Here is a 23,170-nt window from a genome sequence, read left to right as displayed (position 1 = left end):
GAACTGCAAAATTTGCCAATACACGCTCAATCTTATGCTGATGACGTGGCTGTACTTGCTGTCGATCGGGATCTTGGAACGGTGTATAGGAATATACAGCGTGCCGTTGATTTGATAGACAGCTGGTGCCTTAGACATGGTTTGTCAGTTAATCCAAATAAAACCACAATGGTTTTATTCACAAAAAGGAGAAAACTGGATGGACTTTGCCTCCCTGAGATGAGGGGTATTACCCTTCAACTCTCCGAAGAAGTGAAATATCTGGGGGTCACTCTAGATAAAAAACTTCTTTGGAACAAACATGTAGAGGTAAAGATGAAATGAGCTCTCACAGCTTATGGGCTGTGCAGACGGACCTTTGCCTCGACATGGGGACTCAGGCCTCATGTGGTAATGTGGATATACGTTGCCATCATTAGGCCGATGTTCGTATATGCATCCGTAGTGTGGTGGGTTAATAATAATAATAATAATAATCGTTGGCGCAACAATCCATATTGGATCAGGGCCTTGAAGTGTGTTAGAGCACTTCATTCAAGACCGTAACGGTACACTACAGAACACTGTAGGAGGCAATGTGGTCAGCATTGCGCTCGCCCGAGATTATTACCCTGATTTGACTCAGGTACTCATTCACAGCTGAGTCGACTGGTATCCGATGTCAAGTCACGATACAAATCCCACTGCCACCAGCGAGATTTGAACCGCGGCCTTCCGTATGACAACCCAGTGCTCTAACCACTGAGCTATCCACTGGTGGGTTAAGGTGAGACAAAAAGGTTTTCACCGTAAACTAGCCGCACTGCAAAGAACTGTTTGTCTGGGTATCACTGGTGCCATGAGCACGACATCCGGCGCAGCTCTGAATGCACTACTCAATTTGCAGCTACTGGATATATTTATTCAAAGCACTGCAATGAGAGCAGCTCATAGGCTAATTCGATTAGATCTATGGGAAGACAACGGATGTGGGGGGCACAGAGCATTGGAGGAGTTACTGCGAGGACTGAATCCAGTTCTTACAATGTCTTCCGATTCTCGTGTCCCCATACATCTGTTTGGTAGAAGATATGTAGTTACCCTGAAGCGTAGAGAGGACTGGGAAGACCCAGCGGAATGCGTGGCGGGTTATACGGAAGTCTTCTACACCGATGGCTCAAAAACAGAAGAGGGTTCTGGAGCCGGAGTCTACCTCTCGAATAAAAACGAGAAGTGGGCTTTTCCTTTGGGACAATATGCAACGGTTTTTCAAGCCGAAGTTTCTGCGATCCTAAGGGTGGCAAACTGGGTGATTGACGAGCGGTTGAAGGGCAGGCGCATCGCAATCTGCAGTGACAGTCAAGCTGCACTGAGCGCATTGAGCAGTCCTTTGATCACCTCGAAAATCGTTCAGGAATGCAGAAACCGTTTGAACTCTATGTCTAGATTCAATACGGTGGAACTACTCTGGCTACCTGGCCACTGTGGCATAGAGGGAAATGAAATCTCGGACGCTTTAGCGATAGAGGGGTCAATCTCCCCTATGCCGGGACCGGAGCCAGCAATTGGAGTATCGCCAGAACCCAACATACGTACCGCAAAGTTTATCCTGTCGAAAAGCAGGAGGACTTGCAGGTGTATTGTGGGCATTCTGACAGGCCATAATTCACTAGCTGGGCATATGTTCAGAATAGGAATTACCGAAGATGATACGTGTCCCTCCTGTAATGAGGAAGCGGAATCCACGGAGCATTTCCTATGTGAATGCCCCGCCTATGGACGCATCAGGCATCAGATCTTTGGTGCCGATGTTCTCCAATTGCGACGGGTAGCATCACATCCACTAACGGATATCCTGGGATACGTGAACGAATCCGGAATATTCCGTTAGACGGGGGTGGCGAGTACAATGGGCCAACACGGCCTGAGTGCTCAGAAGCTGTAGCTTCTCCCCCACCATGCACACACACACACATCACGTTTGGTGAAAATCGCACTTTAACTAACAAAGTTATAATAGGTTAAAATTGTTGCTTCAGTGCAAATCCAAGACTTCAAATGTTAGTATCACGTGGCACTGGGTATTCTCATATAATACATGCACATGAATTACACTCAAATATTTTTATACAAGAAATACACAAAACCTTTCATCTAGCTTCCGATTTTCTGGCTTGTTTGTATCTATATTTAGAAGTAATCCAATATCTAAATCGCACAATTATGCCAGTAGATATTTAGAACTAAATTTTCTGTTTGTTTTGGATCTGATACTCTGATTTGTTTTAAGATTCAATTTTCGTTAAAATTGCAAATTGTTTTATGTGATGAACAGTTTGCCTATTATTTTCATCAAGTGGAGCAATGAAAGTTGTATCAAAGTCATTGAAAATTCAATAGCCTTAGGTAGCAATCAGTGTTTTCTTGGATTTCAAAGCAAAAGTGGAGCTTCTTAAATGTAGTTTTCCCACATCTGTGTAGCACCCGAAATTTCATCGGAGTGAACATAATCTTTAGAAATTTGTATCCAAGTATCTATTATTCACATTCTGCAAGTGTTTCTGCTATATTCGAAAGCGAAAGCACCGAGGCATATTTATCGTCGTTATCAAAAAACCTATGACATTTTCATTGCTTAAATTAATGAAGGAGTTTTTGCTGAGGCGATTGAATCTTTTAATATACATAACATAAATATTTATTTCTTCATATATCTTGGAATAATCCAGATATTTTTTTTTCAGATTCCAGAGTTTTTCCCTTGCGCGGGTTTTATTTGAAAAAGCTGTAGCCCTCAGCAGAAAGTTTGCTAGTATTCTTTGGGCTGGTACGTAGGATTTCTAATGTTAGAGTCTCTTCAATCCATCAGCAGATCCTAGAAATATTTACTACATTGGGATGACAGAAATGACGTTTTTGATTAAACATTTTTGATATACTTGATTGGTCCTTTTGATGTCTAGACCACCTTGAGATTCCTGATTCATGATTTGTGACAAGCATTAATTATGATCTGAAGAAATCTTTTCTGGCTTAGTCAATTTTTGAGATTCAAATTGATCACAATTACTCAATTATCTATATATATGTGTACATATATGAACTCTGAGAATGAAAGTGCCTCCGGGGATAGTAATTCCATTGAAATGCCTCTTCAGATTGCTGTCAGTTGGCTGTAATGTAAATGTAACATGAGAGGAGGAGTATGAAAGTTTCCTTTCGAGTGAATTTACTACCCCCAAACTCATCACTAGTAGATTAAATTGAATATTTCGACATACAGGACATACTGAATGCTTTGGTCGTGAAAGCAGATACCAAATATAACATGAACCGGTCCAGATTAATTAGTTGAAATCGAAGAGTTACTGAAACATAAAACTAGTCTTCATCCTATTACCGAAGGTACGTTTTGCTAATGGTAATTGTAGTTAATTGTAAAAAAGATTAAGTTGTTCGAGAGCAAATGTGATAATAAACAAGTAAACAAGCTACTTTTTCCCATTAATTTAATGATGAACTTCTCCAGTAAGTTGCTCCTAACTGTCGTTGTGAAGAGGAATATATTATGTATAACTTTGCTTCCGCTGCGGTAAGTGGTTTGTGTCCTTCGGTTCACAGATGCTTCCTAATATCCACATGTAATACGTAGCGCCTCTGGAGGCATTAAAGTTGAAGTTGGTTTTTCGCAAATTTCGTATGTCGGTTTTAATTGTGATGCGGTGGTATTAGCCGATTTCGTATGCTACCGTCCCCCAAGAATACATGCGAGGACTTACAGTGAACGAAATTTAGATGCATTCGCTGACCGATCGCCCGACCGAAGCTAGTGCTTCTAGGCCATCTGAGACAAAAAAACAAAGAGCCTAATACAGAATCTGAATACCAGCGAGAACAACTCGTGATGTTGACGAAAATCGCGAAAACGTTAGAATTCAAGTTCAGGGCAGTTCTGGCATCAGTAAGTGTCCAAGTGTCTGAAGCGCAACTGACCCGAGTGATTCGTTCAACTTCGGAAGCGCAGGAAGAATCTAGTTAGGCCACAATTTGTGAATGCCCCGCAGATGGTACCAAGCCACTTTCTCAATATACTCGAAATAAGTTTAAAAGATGAAAGTTCCTGCTATCATAGAGCATAATATTAACGTATCCGAATTTTTGAAAACCCTCCAGGAAAAATATAAAGCGTACTTAAAAAACACAAGGGACTGATAAGCATGGGCTTAACGCCACAATTCGAATCCATTCAACCCTTAGGACATTGTGTCAGCGGTTATCAGAGGTCTTCACAGAGAAACAGACCCTGAAGATATCATGTCTGAACTAACCGCGAAATACGCGCAATTAAAATTACGTTTAGTTGCAAACTTTGGGGGGAAGGGAAAAAAAGACTCTTCACAGGGAAAACCCAACGATACCAATCAATTCTTCAAGCCGGGGTACCGTTATGCTGCAACTTTGTCAAACTGGACATCCAGCTAATTTATCGCAGATGCGGATAAATTTATTGAATTAAATGTCGATAACATTCAACACTTCATCGCTGGTTTTACGTGCTTCAGCCCAAGTGTTGATCGATTTTTTGAAAGCAGACTTCTATTGCGTTTCGGAGACACACCTAAAAAGTAGGCATAATGTGAATTTCAACGGATATGATGTTATCCGAAATGACAGCAACACTGCTACTGACTTATTAGCTAGAAAAAAACTATGACTTTGAGGAAGTCGTCATCAAAAGCCTGTTAAGATCTTCTGCTGCTACCGCACCAGTTAAGACTATCGAGAACAGACGGATATTGATAGTCTCTACCTACATAAAATGCAACTCCCCAACTGAGCAGCTGGAGGATGACTTAAACCTCATGACCGATCTCCAGTTAAAATTCAAGTACTTTATTTTTGGTGGCGACCTCAATTCAAGGCACATCTCCTGGGCCGATACGATAGATAATCGAAATACATTAACTCTCTCCATAACCAGCATCAATTAAACTAGCTTGAGATAATCCTATCCGATACACCCACAAGACCCACTAGTCACTCCACGCTTGACTATTTCTTGCTATCTAAGGAAACGGGATACTTTTCAGGTGCAGTTATGTAAAACATGTCAATATGTCTGACCACTTTGCAGCTCAATTCAAACTGTATTTCTCCTCACAACTAAAAACAATTAGATCCTTCGCCCACACTAACTGGGAAAAATTTAAGTCAGATTTGGCACCAATGCTAAACTTGAACAAACTTAACACTGCCTCACGAATAAAAAAATCGACGAAGCTCTCATTTTGGCTAATAGTACATGCAAAAATAATAAATTGATAAAAGTCGATGAGGTGCAGCTTAACAAACTGCAGGATACCATGACACAACTGAAAGTCAGACAGATTTGGCGTAGAAATCTTAAGCGAAACTTCCATAAATATGGAAATAAGGTCAGTATGGAATACAAAGCACTGATCTTCCGGGGTAACTACCTGAGTACTCTAATCCGGGAAATGGTTGTAAAATTCCGTAATGAAAAAAATAGCCGTAAGCGAGCAGATGTTAAGCCCGGGCCAAATATGTTCTCAGCAAGAATAGGGAACCTATCTGCAGTGGAAGCAAGAAAAACAAAATTCCTAACTTCGTCATTGAAGATCTACCAAAGACCTCAATGAAGTTTATTCTGACAGTCTTTAATAACTGCATTAATAATGGCTACTTTCCCAGCACCTGAAAGACAGCGAAGATAATTTCCACAGGCAAAAAAAGCAATTCGCACGAGCCACAAAATTGCAGGCCCATCTCTCCATTGTCTAACTTGGGAAAGCTTTTCGAGTTCGTCCGACACTGCGATCTCAAGAGTGTTATTCCTTATCATCAGTTTGGGTTTCGGCATAAACATGGAATACAACATTCAGCATTCAGCTATCTTTACGATAGCGTGATCAGTAGACAATGTCAATAATGAAACTTGGGTAGCAATTGTAATTATAAATTTCCTATCTCGATTATTAGACTTGCTAGAAACTTCTTCAAAGGTAGACATTTTCATGTCAGCATGGGAAGTGAATATTAGGATCTCTTGCCGGTAACTTGGGAGTACCGCAGGTGTCCATTTGAGGAACAACACTTGACAATATTTTCACGGCTGACGTTCCGATCCCTGAGAGCGGCACAGATGATGCAATTTGTTAAAGGCACACTTATCTTCTCTTCGAAGCTTCGCCCCGACAAGGCAGCCAACGCGATTGAAAGTCCTTGGTAAATACTACCATAGCTGGGGTATTAAAGTCAATTCAAGCAAAACGCAAATCTGTACTTTTCGAAGGCAGTCCAGATACAGTCGATCTAGATCTATTCATAAAAGAGCTAAATGCCTGAAGCTTAACATCGAGGGTACAACAGTGAGCAGTTCATGAACAATGAAGTACTTAGGAATTAGATTTTATAAGTTCCTGATATTTAATCCACATCTTAAGGTTACTATTAGCAAAGCACGCGATACAGTTAGTAGTCTATACTCTATTCTTCTCTTTACAAAGCCCCCAAAAGGCCTATTATTTGTTACGGACCTCCTACGTGGATCACTTGCTCAACGAGAGCCCTAGGCAAATGAGGGGCATTTGAACGCCGTGTCTTACCTCACTGTACCGGTTTGTTCTACAAATGGAAGGCAAAAAGTTGCGGGCGCAGCACGGAAATGTACCGGCGAGCAAAGATCTTTTCGAGAGATCGCTCTCAATGTAATAGAGAGATTCTTCCAATGAATAGAGAATCATTCAAACCCACTTCTAAGGTATATATATACCAACAGGGTAGCATAGTTGGCTTAGTCACTTTTTAAGGTCCTGCCAAATTGTGATCACCAACATAAACTCGCCATTCTTTCCCTGTTTGATACTCCCTGTCTGGTAGGGGTACCCCGAGGTTAAGCACAGTAAATTATAACGTGCTATTCTATTTAGTGGCATTAAGTTAGGTTAAGTTGTAACTTAGTTTTAGGTAGCTTTAAGTTAGTAATATAAAACTTTCTTGTAGTGCGAGTGCAATTCCCTAAAATACTATTTGTCTTAAAAATAAAATTATGATTGATGGATCTCGAAAAAACTATGAAGTTTAAGAAAATATCACCTCATTTTCTAAGGAAGGTTAGCTTGGCCGACTCATCCTATTTAGGAGCTCTGAACAGCCTTGAAGTTTCTTTTTTGTCTTTCTGTTCTTCACAATATGTCCTAAAGGAACATTTTTTGAAATTGTTACAAGTCTCCTATGTCCATACTGGGATTTCTTTTCAGTAGATAGGATGATTGTCCAGCATCACTGGCGATACCTATAATGATGTTGAATTGGACAAGACAAGATCTTATACCTCGCAATTTTTGACTTGCTTTACCGCTAAAAGCTTAATCTGAATGTCCGATGGCTGGAAAGTCGATTCCTCCCAGGACAAAGTATCGGCCATGATGTTCAATTTACCGGAAATTTACTAAATCTTGTTTCCTTTAGCCTTTATTCCGTTCGCAAGCGAAGTCGGGTCGTCGTGACCGGTTGCCCGATTTTATACCATCAAAGGCCTGATCTGGATATAGTCGCGAGGCTTTCAAATCTCCATCCAGCGTATCAAGTCAAAGATATTTCGGACGGCCTTTTGGTCACTTACCATCGGCTTCGATATTCAAACCAATCTTGGCAATTGAATTCTTGTTAGCGCGAATTACATAACCTTGGCATCGAAAACGCCTCTCTTGCAATTTTTCCACGATCGGTGCAACCCGATATCGATCACGGATATCTTCATTTCGGATGCGATCAAGGCGTCTCACGTGCTAGACTAAGGCAATATCTACGTCTCCGTTGTCGCAAGACGTCGTTCATTACCTTTTATAGTCGGCCAACACTCAGAACCATAGAGGACGACAGGGTGGATGACATTGCGGTAAATTTTAGATTTGAGACATTCGAAAACAAAAAACCAGTTGTGGAACGCCATTTCATCCAGGTTGCGTTAATGCGTGAAGCAATTTCATAACGCAGCTCTCCATTGGCTGTTAGCATTGACCCGAGATATTTAAATCACGCAGTTCTGAGCAGAGCACAGCCACTGACAGTGATAGTACGTACGATCGGTCGTCAAAAAATTAGTTTTATTGAGATTTAATCTAAGACTATGTGGCATGAGACGATCATTCCATTTTTGAAGTTAATTCCAGTTTGAAGTTGACCTTTGCTCTGAGGCGCCAGGAAAACATCATCGGCTGGACGTTAGGCGTCCCATGTGACAGTGTCAATCATAACAAAGAAGATTGGTAAGAGGGCGCTTCCTTGATGAACACCGACAGAGATATACCCGCCACACTTCGAACTTTACTGTTCGGATCGAGGTAGAGCAATTTAACTCAGAGCACGAGTTTTTCTGGTACTACGTGTTGTTGCCGTACTCAGGTGCAGAAGTGCAAGAGGGCAGTGCTTCTCACGGTTTTCCTCCATGAGTAACCGCGCAGCGTGTGTTGCGTCAGTAGTTCTACAGTTCTTGACATACACGGCATGATTCAGGGTTTTTTGAATGATTTCGGGAAAACGGTTGTCAAAGATGCGTTCAAAAATCTTCATGGTTTGCGACAGTAACCGAATTGAACGGCAATTTGAACAGGCTGCTGGACTACCTTTCTTTTTCCTTATTGTAGCTGTGTTATTTTCTTGCCAATGGGATGATGTGCTATCTTCGTGATTAGCCCGATTGAAGAACTCAATATTGGGTCTTAGCTCTTCGCTTTCCAGAGCTCAGATGCGATGTCGTCAGGTTCTGTTGCTTGCCCCGATTTTATTCGTTTTATTGCTGGCTCTGACAGGTGGAATTGCTCGGTAGTGATTGTGAAATTGGATGAACAAATTCTTGAGTCGAAATTAGGTCGAAATATTCTCGTCATCTATCTGTAGCGGCTCGTCGATCGTTAAGTAAAATACCGTTCCTGTCATTGACGAGACAGAAGTGTTTGATGATGTGAGCATTGGTGTTGACTTGTGAAAAGTCGATACAGATTTCTCTCGCCATCCCGAGTTCCCGAGTTATCGTTAAAATATTTGTAATGGACCGTTCGTACTCAATCCTCGTTGTAAATTTCGAAATAAATAAAATTTGTCAACGTTGCGTATGGGAAGCCTTATCAGTTTTCTGGTGAAAGACATAATCCAATGAGTTATGACCTGTTTTCAGCACAAAGTTCGCGCCTTCAATTCAAATGGCGAATACTGGCGTAAAGGAGTTCAAGCTCGTACGTACTCTATAGCTTCTATGCTCAAGTCAGTTTCTGCTGAATATTTTTTAAGGGTAATCTACCGTCGTTGCGCTTCTGTTCAATTACTGCTCTTATTACCACATTGGATGCATCAGTAACAAGCGCCGGATAGCTGAGTGGTTAAAGCACAAGGCTGTCGTACGGAAGGTCGCGGTTCAAATCTCGTTGGCGGCAGTGGGATTTGTATCGTGATTTGACGTCGGATACCAGTCGACTCAGCTGTGAATGTGTACCTGAGTCAAATCAGGATAATAATCTCGGGCGAGCGTAATGCTGACCACATTGCCTCCTACAGTATACTGTAGTATACCGTTACGATCTTGAATGAAGTGCTCTAAGACACTTCAAGGCCCTGATCGAATATGGATTGTTGTGCCAACGATTATTATAGTAACAAGCGCATCTGGTCGGAAATGGATGAGTTTTTTATATCTTTGGAATGTTCTGTTCTTGTTCTTGAACTGGTGCAGTTTGTTCAATGGTGCCGGCTGCCCTTGGGGTGAATGGGTGGAAATAATTCAAGGTCTCTAAGAACCTTCATAGATCTTTTACGTAACCACAACTGCCTTGTCCGTTACTGTGATTTGAATTTGGCGGTATCTCTGAATAGATTGATTTCAGAGATCGTCTTTTCTATCAGTCCGGTGGCAATGTCTGCGTGTGTGTGTGGTAGCGGGTACCTTTTAGGCTTCGCGACTGCGTTCAGTCTTCTTCTTTTGTTTGAAGAGCGGCAGAACCTTTTGTTCATCATGACTTCGAACTGCGCCTGGTAATAGTCAATTCGCTCCTTATCAATAGGCGAAGCAGATGTTTCTATGTGTGGTCAGATTCAACATGTTCTGGAGCGTGTGATAGCAGAAAATTCATTCTACTGATGATAATGCTGAGTAGTTGACAACTTTCAAAAAGCCTTTTAAAACGCGTTTAGACGCGGGATTAGCCCTCATTGTTAGACGAGAGATGTGAGCGGCACAGAACTGTCAAGTGAACTTGTGGTGAAGTCCTAAATCGAGTATCAGAGCTTCGTGGTCATATGATAATACTATAAGCGGCATACAGTTGAAATGATGCTGGTTAACATTTACATATTCGTGTTTCCGAGGAACAAGAAATTTAAATCCGCAACAGTGTCGAGATGCCCACGGTTTTTTGATGGTTGTAGGTTTTTGGCTAGTCTGAGTGTCAATAGCGCAACTCACGACATCAATGCGCAGCATCTCAACACCAAGAAGAATGTTTAACGAGCGACTTCCGAATACCGTCTTGTGGGGACTATGGTGATACAGAAATGACTGATATGCCATCCGATCCGATCCGATCTGCCATTTTCGAAAGATTTCAAAAAGCTATCAATCACGTAAGAGTTGGGAGAAGTTTTGGTTTCCTAGTTCAAATCCAACTAATAATTTTCTGACACTATACACGTGTTGTATTTCCCTTCCATAGGGAGTGACTCAACTCTGCCCACCACCTGCACCAGGATTTCGAGGTCCAATTTACTAATGACCTTGTCGAACTTGAGGTCGCGCTTTGTGACTTTGATAGTTGAGCTTTAAGTCAGGCGAGTCATAATGCCGGCCTATTCTTAGAAAAAGTTAGTTTTCGAAAAGGCCTTACTCATTTCAGTCATTTCCAAGCTAGTTAACGACAGCACCACCAGCATGCGATGAGCTACGTTAAAGTTCATAAAAACGGAAGAAATATGAAAAGGAGATGATGTTTGACTGTATGTTTTGGTTTTCCAAGAAATGTGTTTAGATTTCGTCGTTATGTAGGCTACGAAATCGTCCATCCTCATGTAGGGGGCTAAAAATTTTTCGGAGGATTCTTCTCTTGAACGTGGCCAAGAGTTCGCAATTTTTCTTGGTAAGAACCCTGAATCTATGAGCGATACCATGACCGTCCGGTTGTGGATAAAATCCGGCTCAATAGGTTACGGTGGGCGGGCCACTTAATCCGTATGGAAGAAGATGATCCCACCCGGAAAGTCTATAAGGGCAATATCTATGGTAGAAAAAGAAAACGACGCAGACCCTGCCTAAGATGGAGCGATGGCGTAGGTCAGGACGCCAGACAGCTTTTAGGGATATCGAATTGGTGGACCTCGGCGCAAAACCGGGGTGTCTAGAGTTTCTTATTAAGGCAGGCCTAGACCGGATACCGGTTGTTGCGCCGTTGATGATGATGATGAAGAAATGTGGTTGCAATACCACGAAAATGTTTCATGTATCTCACAGCAGGGCCTCGTCGCTACCTACTTCATTTCAAAAGGCCTAAATTTCTATCTTTGCTCCTCAATTCGTGTAAATTCCCAAATATCCAGCAACAGCAAATGTAGAGCTTTAAGCGAAGTGCAGTTTGGAGCAGAAAAGTCTGCTAGTTACATTCACTCAGATGCACATACCCATAAAGTCCTGAGAGCATTTTTTTCTTTCCTGATAATGTGTATAATCCCAAGTTTTCAACAATTTATTGTTGGGTCTAATTAACTCTCGGAAAATCAATATACGGTATTATGTTCGCCCATTAACTGCATCTGCTTGAAGTCCTCTTTCCTGTTCAATTCAGTAGACAAAAGTACAGATAATGCGAATAAATACAATATTTTGCATCTGTTGCTACCCAACAAATTGCTCGGAGGTTGAACTGTTTGAACATGGCTTTGTCTGCAGCAATCGAGCATACAAACATCTACTGCCACCCTATGGACCACCTCTTCCGTCCATTGCAGAAATTGCATTTGCAGTCATAGCTTGCACTGAACGGGTAATGTAATTAATTATTTATGGACTAATTTTTTATACCTGACAAAGGGGACAATGAAGAATGTCGGTTCCTAGTTGGGTTACAGCCGTGGATGCTTCTTCGCTTTTATCTGGAAGATGCAGTTTCATCTAAGTGTGCCTTATCCAACTGTGACTAGTTGGCAGTGTTTGCACCGTCATCACTAGAGCTGTTAACCTTTAATATTGGAAGGTGATTAGTTTTGTGGGCCGTCGAAAGTAAAACCTTCAGAGTGAGGCTTTTTCTACTACGATAATTAACACCTGGTGAAGAGTCTACCGCTATGCCTGGTGAGTTCTTGTTGATATGCAACAGTTCACCTTTGAAGTGCAGTTTCTAACCATTTACCAAACGAATCATGAAAGCGAGCAGTCATAAAACTCCTGCACTGTAACAGTGACGTTTATTCAATTAAAATTGATGGTCATTTTTCACACTTATTTGCCCTTTTGAAAGCTTTTCATTTTCATTTCCCTTTTTTCGTTCTTCATAGCTTCTGTAACAATGATTCATCGTTTCATGCCTTTTTTAATTATCACTCCAACTTTTTTTTTCGCTATTTTTTCTCTGTACTTAATTTACTTGTTTTGAAGTCAAAGAGCGTTCTTTCGTACTACAGATATTCCACATTGTATTCCAGAGTGGATATTGCAAAGTACGATCACGGTAAATTTGTTGGAAATTTTCCTTTTCATTGGTTCTAAAAGCGGGAGCCCATTGTGAGTAGCTAACGATGTAAGTTGAATAAATGTTTTGACGAAATTTCAAGAGATAATGAGTTGACTGTCATGCTGTTGGGGAAAGTGGAATAAAATACTGGCAGAATGTCAGTTGGGAATTTTAGAAACGGAGAATGAAGGATTGTCAGATTCATAAGCAAGCAGGTGGAACTATCTTCATTTCTATGACCCAGATCCCAACCCAAATTGTAATGGATGCTTAACCACTATCAACAGAGGTTGATGTTTTTGATATTATAATGGCATTTAAAATTCAGAGAATGAGGATTTATACAAACACCTCATTTTTAAGGTTTTGCGTAAAACAAATTGGTTTACTGTCTGTCTGTCTGCCCCTTTTTTTTGGCTGGGGGAAATCCATCATGGATACGAATCTGGAATCTAGCACACGCATGCCGGACTCCTACCGACTAAAACCTCCCATATTTTCTCCACACTCTCCCCGCGGGAATACCGTTTCTTAGCTGTTCACTCTGAACAAGCTGCTACCGCTTTGCGTGGCGTTAATTGCAGTAGCTTCCCTTCTATGTTTCCGCTGTACTTCTGCTGATTTTAGTTGCTGGTGGCTCCGTTTCACAATTGCAATTACCGCGTCCCATGTTGTATTTGATTTCACGATGTACCTTATCAGGTTTCCACCGTTAAACGGGTATTTAGCTCTGTTAAATCTGGGGCAGGCGAAGAAAACGTGTTCTGCATTTTCGGCTGTACCTTCATACGTAGGACAATCGGGCGATTCATCTAGACCGAACCTATAAAGGTAACTCCTGTATTCACCGTGTCCGGTTAACAACTGAGTCAGATCGTAACTCCTCTCACCGTGGTTCCCCATAGTCCACATGCTTATGTCTGGGATAAGCCTGTATGTCCACCGGCCATTCTCTACCTGGTCCCATGCTGTTTGCCATGCAGCCAGTGACCGCAAACGCTCACTTTGCTTGTTTAGGCTTGCTTCCTGATTTTCGTACAGACGACTCATCGGTTAGAATATCGACCGGGATCATCAATCAGCAATCATGCATGCCGCCTCATAAGATGTTGTTCGGTAGGCGCAACATGTTCGGAGAACGCTTGTTTGATATCCAGCTTGAAGCTGTCTACGATTTTCTCCGATTTTTATCGCAGTTTATATTAGAGGTACCGTTGCTCATACTCTGGCATGTTTTTTCGGCGTTGACTCCGCCTTCTGGCCTTCAAGCATTCCGTACGACACTTCGCTATTTCAGCGTTCCACCAGTAGTTAGGGTTACGCTTCCGAAAGTGTGCACGTCTTGGCATGGAAGCGTCCCATGCTCGGTATATCTGTTGGTACAGTTGCAATGTTTTTTCTATGGCTATTCCAGTAAACTCGGTGTTCCACTGCAATACCTCGAGAAATGTATCCTCATCAAGTGCTCTTGATGACCAACCCGTTTCTCGTTTCTTCAGGTGAAGATTTATTGTTTTGGGTCCCTTTTCAATAGTAATATATATCGCCTGGTGGTCGCTATTCTTCGCTAACTTACCAGTGTAGATACTTGTCCAACGAATCACTTACAAAAGTTAGATCTACAATGGAGCCTAGCTCTCCATGCCTAAAGGTCTTTACGCTTCCGATGTTTACCAGGGTGACGTTTAGGCAGGAGAAAACCTCCCCTTTCATTTGTTTTCTGGCTTCCCCACTCCATTGTCCATGCGTTGAAGTTGCCACCAATAATTTTGGGGTTGCGATCTTTGGCATCTCTCGCCAGTCTATCTAGCAAGTTGCAATGCTCTAGTATTGTCATACTTGGAGCGGCATAACAGCTGTATATGTAGAGGTCATCGATCTTATCCCTTACAAAATCGTGTTCGTGGTGCGTCATTGCTTGCTGTAAGGCTCGATTGCCGCTAGCCCACACCGCAGCCTTTCCACCTATGTCTGTTTCCCAGACATCGTGATGGAGGCTTTTGTATTGCTTGCAGACAATAGCAGCATCAATTTCCTGGGCGTCCTGGCTTGACAATGATTTAGATTCAGCTGAACGACTCTCATTTACGTAGTATACTTAAAGCTATCCTGTAGGCTGGACACCTCGTGCTACCCGCTATGTGGTTACAATCGTGATTTTTGGTTTCCCTGCATAGAAGGCAATGAGGGTTTTTACTGCAGTCCTTCGCCAAATAATTTTCCTCTCCACATCTTCGACACAGTTTGGATCTATCAATGGTGCTTGTGCAATCCTTCGCCATATGTCCGCATCCGAGGCATTTAAAACACTTTTTTAGTGGAATTTGCTCACGTAGCCTACACACGACCCGTCCGCATCAGTGATTTAACCTGCAGACAGTGCTTTTGTAGGTGAGGTCATAGACATAGTTAGGGTCGCTGTCTGCCTTCCACCATACGCTCTCCTTAGGCCCTTAATGTCCGTTTCCTGCACGTCCTCTGTCTGTCTGTCTGTCCGTCTGTATGTCTGATTTTTCTCGGAGACTAGCAGCGATTGACACCAAATTCGGTGGAAAGGTGGGAACTGTGAAGGCTCACGGATACAGTGAGTTGCATCCTTTTGCGTTGAATTTAAGGGGGGCCCCATATATGGGGTGTACATTTTTTTTCACCAAATATAGTCGTGTGGGGTATCAAATGAAAGATCTCGGTTAGTACTTTCCAAAGCTGCTAGTTTTGACATTTGTTGGAAAGGCGGGGAGTTCGAGGGGTCGAAAGTGATCATTTATTTAACGGGGCCATTCTCAGAAACTGCCCAAGCGAAAAATCTGAAAAAAAATCAAGAGGATGCCACTATATGGTGGCTAGGCTCCGAAATACCTTCCATACCGATAACCCTTCAAATAAAGTTAATAGTAGTATATTACTATAGTTTTCAGTAATTGGTTGCAGAACCCCCCTTAAGTTCATCCTAGCACCCCGCAGGAATGTAGGCTATAATATACAGCTTGATCCTACCTAGTTTGGTGAAAATCGCACTATTACTAACAAAGTTATAATAGGTCAAAGTTATCATTTCTTCGGAAATTCAAGATTTTGAATGTCAGTATCACTCGAAAATTAATATTCCCACATAATAGATGCGTATATTACGTGTTACGTACTAATGGGACAAATTCACACTCAAAGGCCTTTATAAAAGAAATACACAAAACCTTCCATACCTGAAACGTCCAGCTTTCGGTTTCTCGACTTGTTGTAAGGTGGAAAGGTTCAAAACTTAGTGGTGGCTCCTGTAATGCGGAGCACTTCAATCCCTTACGTGTCATTGTACAAAAGTTCACGTTTCAGTAACCGATACGTGGATCCGCACTGCATCTTGAAAAACCAAACAGAGGAGCCTTAAAACTTCGGATCTAAATGCCGCGATCAAGAGGGAAGATCCACAACTGATCGCTTCCTCAATCGATGCTTCTGCTGGTTATGGTTAATGCAGCGCGGCCTTTGGGTTCGCACTCCGCTTGACATCGTTAGACCATTATATTACAGGAGCTTGCGGATAAGAGACGGAGAGGGTAAGGGAACTCCACAAATATAATAAAATTATCTATAATAATTTATTGTCAATAATAGATTTAAAAGAAATAATAAAATAGAACAAATAATAAAATTTAAAGGATAGAATAGAAAACTCAGCCGTAGCCAGTCCCAAGTCAGGTTCTGAAAGGCGGAGGGATGGACAGTGTCAGTTTGAATGATTGTAAGCCACTGCAGCGTGTATGAGGAAAGTGCAGGAACTTTGCAGTCTTGTAGTTTACTCACTGACGAAGCTTTCACCACACTTGGCAGTTAGGTATAAAATGTAAATCCATTAAATGAAGAGAAGGAGAAATCTTAGATTCCATACGGACAATCGGCGCGAGTCGTCCGACTTGGTGATTGGTCGGGTTCCGAGAATGGACAGCACGGTGTCAAAATCGCTAATCGTTCGGCGTCTAGGCGCCACGATGACCAGGAGCATTACTTTATCTTCCGCCGCTGTTTCGCCATAATCTGTGCCAACCACTTGAGCGACATAATCCCGGGCGTCGTCAGGAAATGTGTTTGACTTGAGCTCATCGAGGAAACTGGTGATCAAACGTCGATGGGAGCGGAGGCAGCAGCATCAATGACATCACGCTGCACTGCAAGCAACACTTTCAGAACTCGCCGGAGCACACTTCTTCACCGTCCGGCTGAATTCATCACCGGGGTTCGGGACGAATTCCAAAGAGCATGTATAGAATTTTCGGAAATGGATTCTTTGCATAGATCAGGTATTCCCAAGCTCTATGCATCTCCAGCAACTCCAAGAATTTTAGATCAAATTAATGATGAAATTCCATCTCGACTGTGTGATGATGTGTCATTACTGTGATATAGTCACAGTATCGTTTGTGTTGTGTTACGGCTGCCAAATTGCACGGTCAGAAAACCAACGTACGTGTTATTGGTATGAGGGAGGGGGGAGGTCCACCATGGGAAATTGTTTGGCAGGACTCACTAAGCAGCGCATTGCAATGCCAGCAGACGGGCGAAAAAAGAAGTGCAGAAGATTTATCCGAACTATGCCATCCCTATTGAGATACCCGTTGAAATTCTGGATACACCACAGCAAAAACTTCTTCCCATATATAGCCAGTTGTAATGGTAAGGCGAAAATCACTCCAGACGTGTCCAGACTCCAAAGTGCGTGGGGAACGGGCAGAGCTTTTTCAGATCGCTCAACGAATCCACACAGAGCGTCCAGACGGTACAGTTTTCAATGTTTACCAGGGTACAGGGTCGGTTTGCACGCAGCATAAACCAAGTTGTTACTCGGCCGAAGGAATGTCTACCCTTCCTAATTGCAGGGAACATCTACCTTATTCCGAAAAAAACACGATCGGTTATTTTCTCACCAACCATCTACAAATTCATAATGTCCGTTGTTAGGAGAAGGCCCAGACCAATAACATTCTGTCCGAGGAGCAGAAGGTCTGCCGAGTTGGATCAAGGGGTTGCAAAGAGTAACTCATTATCGATTCAGTAGTTGTAGGACAGGCAATTAAACCTCTTTAGTTGCTCTATTGATTATGTCAAAGCTTCATCTACATCTCTATAGAATTGATCTGAAACTAATAAGATTTTTGGTGAAACTAATAAGATTTTTGGAAGGCTTTCATAACACTTTATCAATGCATTCATATGAGCGTACCAACACCTCAGAGCCCGTCCGTTCCAAAGGGATTCATTGAGTCTCCTTTGGTTTTACATGGAGCTGAACCTTCTTCCATGGCTAGTGAATGATGCTAGAGGGCATGTCTGTGTGCGTGTTTGAGTTGGGGGAGAGGCAAAGTCTCTGAGCACTCAGATCTTAGTGGTCCATTGCATTCCATTCATCCGTCTAACAGATTCGTTTATGTATCGCAGGACTTCCGTTAGTGGATGTGATGCTACCCGTTGCAGTTGGAGGACATCAGCACCAAAAATCTGATGTCTGATTACATTACAGGATGGACACGTATCATCCTGGATAATTCCTATTCTGAACATATGCCCAGCTAGTGAATTATGGCCGGTCAGAATGCCCACAATACTTCTGCAAGACCTCGTGCTTTTCGACAGCATAAACTTTGCAGTATGTTTGTTTGGTTCTGACAGGAAGAGTTTGGTCTGTCTAGCAACGTTAAGGCTTCGCCACCTTTCATTTTGGGAAGCTTGTTACCAGTATTGAATCTAGAAACAGCATTCAATCGGTTTCTACTTTCCTGAACGATTTTTGAAGTAATCAAAGTACTACTCAACGTCCTCAATGCAGCTTGACTATCACTACAGATTGCGATGCGCCTGTCCTTCAACCGCTCGTCAACCATCCAGGTTGCCGCCCTTAGGATCGCATACACTTCACCCTGAAAGATCATTGTGTATTATCCCAAAAGAAAAACCCACTTCTCATTTTTCTCGCCCCAGAACCATTTTCTGTCTTTAAGCCCTCGGTGTAGAGTACGTTAGTATATCCTGACATGCATTCTTCTGGTTTGTCCCAGTTTACTCTCCGTTTCAAGATAATATCATGTTTCCTACGCTGGAGGGCATAGTTTTGCAATCAAATATGGCCTACGTACTAAGTGGGAGCTGACACACCTTTTGTACTTCATCATCGTCAACGACGCAACAACCGGAATCCGGTCTAGGCCCGCCCTTATAAGGAACTCCAGACATCCCGACTTTGCCCCGAGGTCCACCAATTCGATATCCCTAAAAGTTGTTTGGCATCCTAGCCTACACCGTCGTTCCATCTAAGGCCTGCCTCGTCTTCTTTTTCTACCATAGATATTGCCCTTATACACTTTCCGGGCTGGATCATCCTCATCCATACAGATTAAGTGATCCGCCTACCGTAACCTGTTGAGCCGGATTTTATCCATAACCAGGCGGTCTTAGATTTCGTCGTTAGGTAGGCTACGGAATCGTCCATCCTCATGTGAGGGCCAAAAATTGTTCGGAGGATTCTTTTTTCAAACGCGGCGAAGAGTTTGAAGTTTTTCTTGCTAAGAACCCAAGTCTCCGAGGAATATATAAAGACTGGCAAGATCATAGTCTTGTACAGTAAGAGCTTTGCCCTATGGTGAGATGTTTCGAGAGAAACAGTAGCTTTAGACTCTTACATAGAATGTTCATTAAATTCGCTGGCTCTTTTACTATCTCCTCTTCACTTTATTTGGTAGTCATTTCTCCTCTTTATTCTTATCTTCACATCTCCTTCCTGTATAATTCCTCATCCTCTTCTTCTGCTGCTATTTTCATTGACCTATTCTCGGGGGCGATACCGATATAGGATCCTTCCTCCTTCGTCAGAATAAGCTTATTTCAGCTCATACTATTGCTTTTCACATTTGCAGATCTGAAAATCTAGTTGAAAACCTGTTCTGTTCTGAAATTCTTTTGACTAGGGGAGCAAGAGATGTTCAACATCTTCAAAAAGGTGGAAAAATCATTCATCCATGAGAAAACTCATCGCAGATGATGATGAAAGGTATCTAGGCAAAACCAGTAAATGCAGTTGAATTTAATTTCAGTACATGAAATAATCCGTTAATCCTTTTCATTGGTCGGGGACAGTAGATTTACTCAGAGCACTCGGGGCCTATCAGAAAAATCATTTAAAAGGAACGGAAACTTTTAGTCCATTACATTTAGTTCGTTCGTCCTTCGTGATCGCCATATCTCCAAAATGTATCATGAAATCTGCAACACTGCCGAGACGTGAGATGAATAGGTAAATGCCAATTCAAAGTTAGGCAAATGTAACTGAATACAAGGATGACGCACTGAAATTTTCGTCCTAACCATCCAAAAGCACGCATAGTGTGCTCAATGCTGGGAGGAAATACTCACTCGTTGGAGAAGGACATGCTAAACTTATCTATTATCATTAAAAGTAGATTATTCATCTGCAAAGATAGAAGGTACTTTGCAATTTCTTATATACGAGTATTCAGTACTGAAATAAACTCAATTCCATCCTCAGAATTTTAGGAGTTTATTTAATTCTCAGCGAATAAAGACTCGGCAGTTTCGACTTAGAAGGTTTCACATGAAATAAAAAGGGGATACATTCAAAGAGGAAAATGTGAAGTATACAGAGAAGAAGGTCTAAAAGAAATAACAAGTACGTCATAAAAAGATTTGTCAAACTAGAACGAATGCTGAAACTGTAATCATTTATGATTTGCGGTTTCGTCCAGAGCAAAGCAAAGCTCACTAGTCACTGCCTCATCCCTGCGCTGCGAGCAGCGTAATCGAAGTGGTTTCAAGTTGGCATTTGCTACCTTACATTAATTCAAAAACACGACATGTGTATGAATTATAATAAAGACAAAATCGCCTTGTAAAATTCAGGCTTAGGCCGGCCAAGGCTACACTAAAATTTTGTTTGGGAATTGGGGGATGTCGTGTTTTTAAGGTTTTGTGTAAAACAAAACCTTATTAAAATCGGTTTACTGTCTGCCTGTCCGTCTATTTGTTCGTCTGTCACACATATTTTTTTCTCGGAAACGCTTGTAGAAATTGACACCAAATTTGGTGGAAAGGTGGGAACTGTGAACGCTCACGCATACAGTGAATTACACCATTCTAGATCGAACTTAAGGAGGGGCTCTCCATATATAGTTAAAAGGGGGCTGCAAATTTTTGTTTCATCAAATATTTTTTTATTTTTTTTTAAAGGATAGCTGAATGCATTTACGCAAAGAGTGTTGGATTCCCGGTTTAGTACATCGTCGGACTACCAACTAAACACCTCCCCATTGTCAGAGAGCTAGCCTGGAATCGTTTGTCATATTACTTTGGGCTAGTCCCGAACTCTCTCGCCATGCGGAGCCTTCAAATCAGGGAATTCCTTTCATCAATGGGAGGGGACAGGACGAAGGAACTCCGTGCCATCAGGCTCCTCCACCGGTCGAACTCTATTTTCTTAGCAACGAGAAGGACCCGAAAGTAATGAGCAACACGGCTCCACTTCTCAGCACTCCTCAGCATCTTTTCGATAATGTTGTCTGGGGAGAGATCCCTTGTATTTAAATAGACCTGCTGGCGAATCCCATCCCACTTTCTACAGGAAAAAAAAGTGTGATGGGCATCGTCCGCAACTCCATTGCAAAACACACAATCCGGAGATCGCGCCTTTCCAATCTTGTGCAGGTAATACTAAAAATCTCCACGCGCACTTAAGAACTAGGTAAGGGAATAGCCAGTCTCACCATGCTTCCGATTCTGCACGTACCTAAGTTGCCGATGAGGTTCGCAGTCCATCTGCCTCTAGTTTCATTTTGCCAAGAGAGTTACCGTCTAGAGTATGCTGCCGTTCTTCACGAGCAACCACCTACCTTGGTTCTTCTCCCTTGCGCTTGTATATGGCTTGACGCTCCTTACCAAGAAGGACAACAGGGATCACTCCCGCGATTACCACCACGGCCGGTTCAGGGACATTGCGGTACACAGAAGTCACCCGCAAAGCTCCCCGGCTCTGTACTTGCGCGAATCGCTTACGATATACCTCCTTGCCAAGAGCGTCAGCCCATACCTCTGCTCCGTAGAGCAGGACAGACTGCATTGAACTCATCAGGAGACGTCGCCTGCTAGACGTAGGAGCCCCATTATTTGCCATTAGCCTACTTAACGCTGAAACTCCAGCTGCAGCCTTGTTCCTTGTCCGATTCTAGGATGGATCTCTGTGCTACCCCCGGCGTGACCTCCTTCTTACTCTGATCCTCTAGCGTTTCATAGAGCAGGGAGCAGTTCCTCAAATAGTCCCTCAATATCCGTAAGAGATAGTTGGGCACGTGGAAAGTATTGTGTAGTGTGCCTAGAATGTTTTTCTATCTTATGGAATTAAAGGCGTTTTTGACGTCAAGCGTTACGAGGAGCACCACTCGTCAAGTTTGGCGGCTATGTGCCTCCGCTCGTCAAACGACATCCACGACTTGCATGACAGCATCAACTGTGGATCTACCTGTTCTAACACCGAACTGCCGGGAAGATAAATCTCCGGCAGCTGGTATCGCTTCGGCGAGTCTACTTCTGATGAGCTTTTTGAGCATTTTTCCAGCAGTGTCAAGCATAAATAGTTGGCGGTATGAAGACGGCAACTCGGGGTCGCCTTTCCTTTTGCTGATAGGCGCAAGCCTTGCTACTTTCCAACGAGGAGCGAAAATGTCTTCTTTGAGGCAAGCGTTGAATGCGCCGAGCAGTAGGTCTGGCCGGTGTTGGAATACTAGTTTGTAACTTGTGCTGGAATACCATCGCGTCCTGGCACCTTGCTTTGCTCTTGTTTATTGCGCTGTGGAGTCTCCTTTAGGCTGATTTGTACTCCGTCATTATCGTGCATTCCTCCTCCCGGCCGCTTAGACGTTGTGTTAAGCGACGAAGCCTGTGATACCCCTTTCGCAGCTCTGCGATTTCCGCTGTCCACCAATACCACGTCTCAATGCCCATCTAGGCATTGAAGCTCCGCAAGCCGTCCTTTTCAGGTTCATAACTGAATTTACGACAGTGTCGCCGCCTCCAGGAGTACTCTCCAGCGCAATCCCACATGTTCCAAGATTTTCGACAAACCTCTCGGTGTACACTTTTGTGACGTTCCATGCACAGAAAGAGCGCCGGGGTGGCGTGGTGGGAGTTTATGTCCACCACTTGTATTAATGGTCGCTTGTCGAGAAATCTTCCAAACCTCATCACCCTTCCACCACCGACACCAGTGATTCCGGCGCGAAGGTTACGCCTGAAATGCTTCCCTGGCAGCCTGGGTGCCGTAATGTTGGGGTGGATTCGGTGTTTAGAACTACTAGTCCTTTTCTCGCCGCCATTTCCAGAATTCGTTTCCCTCTGGAGTCTGTGTGAGGCAGGCCCCATTCAAATGCCCTGGCATTGAACACCACCGACCAGGATCCGCCCAT

General features: G+C 42.8%; 1 protein-coding gene across 1 annotated transcript in view; it reads left to right on the top strand.

Moving 5' to 3' along the window:
• The window catches only part of LOC119658982 (cadherin-87A), a 582,773-nt gene that overhangs the window by 157,270 nt on the left and 402,333 nt on the right, over nucleotides 1–23,170 (top strand). The window lies entirely within an intron of this gene.

The sequence above is a fragment of the Hermetia illucens genome, chromosome 6, assembly GCF_905115235.1.
Source record: "Hermetia illucens chromosome 6, iHerIll2.2.curated.20191125, whole genome shotgun sequence".
Classification (NCBI taxonomy): Eukaryota; Metazoa; Arthropoda; class Insecta; order Diptera; family Stratiomyidae; genus Hermetia; species Hermetia illucens.
The sequence above is the reverse complement of the archived record's forward strand: the minus strand, read 5'-3'. Positions and strand labels throughout refer to the sequence as shown.